Source organism: Silene latifolia, chromosome 3 (assembly GCF_048544455.1).
Source record: "Silene latifolia isolate original U9 population chromosome 3, ASM4854445v1, whole genome shotgun sequence".
Classification (NCBI taxonomy): Eukaryota; Viridiplantae; Streptophyta; class Magnoliopsida; order Caryophyllales; family Caryophyllaceae; genus Silene; species Silene latifolia.
In genome coordinates this window covers 65,942,455-65,945,710 of record NC_133528.1, presented here as the reverse complement: position 1 = coordinate 65,945,710, position 3,256 = coordinate 65,942,455, and positions in this window count along the sequence as shown.

The window sequence follows — 3,256 nt, the reverse complement described above, 5'->3', positions numbered from 1 at the left end:
GTGATTCTCTTCAGCAATATCGAGGATTTGTTCTTTCAAGTCTTTCAATTCCATCTCTTGTTCGTGACACTTATCAAGAGATTGCTCAAAATATTCAATTAAAGCATTTTTAGGCAATTTCTTAACACTTTTCTTAAGTTCTAGATAGCTTACCTCTTCTTCTTCTTCTGAGTCAGAATCTCCTAGAAAGCAGCAATAAAAGTCCACGCTATCCTTATCATTGTCTAAGTCAAGACTTATGTTTCTTAGACATAGGTTAGCAACTTCTTCTTCTTCTGATGCTTCGTCGTCCTCAGTGTCGAGATCTCCCCAGCATGATGCTATCATTACTTGCTTGAATTCCTTCTTAGTCTTCTAAAGTTTTGCCTTGTCTTTAATTTTCTCCCATGTGGGACAATCCTTAATCATATGACTGGCCTCTCCACACTTGAAGCAACCTCTATTAGCAAACGTATTCTTTGATTCAGAAGTTTTCTTATTAGAGGACTTGTTATTGTTGTTGTTGAACGATTTTGCTTGCTTATTTCTGAAAATGCGTTTGTTAAATCGTTTAGCAAACAAGACCGTTTCGTCCTCTATTTCAACATCTTCTTCTTCTTTAGCAGAAGCTTGTAGAGCCATGCTCTTAATGTTACTGGCCTCGGCCTCATCGTCTTCCAAGACGAGTTCATGAGCCATGAGAGCACCAATAAGTTCTGCATAAGGAAGAGAAGTGAGATCTCTGACTTCTTATATAACAGTGACCTTGGGACACCATTTCTTGGTTAAACTCCTAAGTACTTTTCTAGCAATATCCTCGGAGTTAAAAGTTTTTCCAAGATTTTTAAGCTCATTGACAATAGTAGAAGATCGTGCTGACATGCTATCAAGTGATTCATTCGTTTCCATTCTAAAAAGTTTATATTTTTGAATCAGCAAGTCAATGCGATATTTCCTAACAGCCGACGTTCCTTCATAGGCCAACTCAAGATCATCCCATATTTCCTTGGCCGAAGTGCAAGAAGAAAAACGGTCGAATTCAGTCGATGTCATGCCGTTTTGTAACAGGCTTATCGCTTTCGTGTTTTTCTCAGCCATCTTGTAATCAGCCTCAATATAGTCTTCTTCCTTTTTCTCATAGGTAGTGCCTTCCGAAGATGCGACCAAAATTTTGTTGGAGTTAGTGTCCTCCACAATAGTGCGTTAACATAATAAATCTCATTAATAGAATATCATCAGATATTTAATTATTTGATCCTCGTCAGTTGATTAACGTAAATCGATAACGGTTGGCTGACTAGAGTTTGACGTTATTGTCGTGAGACGGCGGTGATCAACTGACCCCTTTCGGTCACACCTAAAGGAACGAACCCCAATTGATAACTAATTAATTGTATGAGATACAATTTGTTTAGTCCCTTGATTTATAGACTAAGAGGTTAGTCGATTATTTTTAGAGAGATTTCGAGTTGCGAACTCGAGGAGCGGCAGTTATTATTTAATTATAATATTAGTACGTAAATAATATGTGTAGTGGTACACGTATATTTACGGAGTGAATTGGACGAATTAATTATGGAAGTATTTAAACATGATATGATGTTTAAAATAAAAATTACACGGATTTGTGCGACAAATATAAGAACCAACATGGACCCGTAAATGGTCAAGTGGACCGTGTAAAATAAGAGTAGTGGATGATTACTCACATAATCATTTCACCTTATTTTGTATACTACCATAATTTATCTTATACAAGATTTTGCATGTGATGTAAGATAAAAATATAAGACAAAAATTGTTCACTTCCACACTCTTCCACCCGCCACTTCCCTTCCCATACACTCCATATATTGTTCACATTTCACTCTACCTCACTTGCACACTCTACATATTTTGCATGTGAACATTATTTCTCTATCTCTCTACAATAATAATTCATCACTAGTATACATTAATAATATTACTAAGATTAGTTAGTGATATTACTAATATTTATCAAGGGAACAATATTAACAAGTTCTAGTTCAAAACTTGTTATTATTATTGGGTTAGTTCTTGGGTGCAACAAGAAGGAGATCTTCTTATTGAAGATTTGCAAGGAGGATCTTCCATTTGGTTTAAACTCAAGAACAAGCTAGTAAGGTGAACTATTTTGTGCCCTTTTACCACAAATTCAATGTAAGGAAATTGTTTTTCCTTATACTCTCTTTTTATGCTTTCATATTAGTATGCATGTTACATAGATCACCTAAATAACAATTTATGAGATAAATTAATTTTAGTAGAGAGTCTAATATGGATCTATGATCTTTCAAGTGGTATCAGAGCTTAGGCTTGTAATTTGCATGTTGATTTTAAGCATTTTAATGAATTATGTGATAATTTATAAAAACTCAAAAAATTGTGTTAGAAGAGGTTTTAGCACGAAATGTTTGGGAAATGCATACCTACTGATCGCAAAAGGTTTGTGGAATTTTTTGGTGATTTTTAAAGTTATTTTGCTATTTTTAATGTTTTTTGGTAGAAAACCGAGTCAAAATGTCGCATTCTAGGGAAAAATTGACTAAAATTAGTTAAATGTTGATTCGGTGCATGGATTTTTTTATGGTAGTTCATGCATGTTTTCTGCTGAATGTATGCAAAAAGTTGAAGGTTGGTTCGAAGTTTTGCATGTTTATTGATTTTTTGAGTTAAAAGTCGATAAAAGTCAAATTAATTAATCATAATTTCGAAACTTTTGATTCTGCCCATGATAAATTTATGTACATTTAAGAATATTATTTAAATATCAAAAGATATTTTGTATGTATGTTTTCACTTTTTTTTGATGTTTATTGGTTTTAGTGGTTAAAAACCGATAAATATCGATCTTTTTCTTCACAAAATTTATCTGGAATTTTTGGTAATTTTTCTGACATTTTGGTGTTCTTAGTAGTGTTCCAGAATACTAAAAATTTGTGTTTCAATTGTTTGGGTAATTTTTCAATTATTTTGGATTTTTACTTAAATATTATGATTTTATCGATTAAATTAGCAAATTATCACCAAATCAAACTAATAATTTGTCATAAAATTAGTGAGGACTAATTTTGAGGTTCAAATCAGTTTGGACAATTAGTTTGGACTTAAATGAGATTTAAGAGTTAATTATTGATTTTTACATGTTAAAAATCGATTAAATCCACAAAAACCGAGATGGATACCAATGAATGATAGATAGGGCGATTTTGGCATCATTTTTACAGCATTTTAAGCATATTTATTTAAGTTGAAT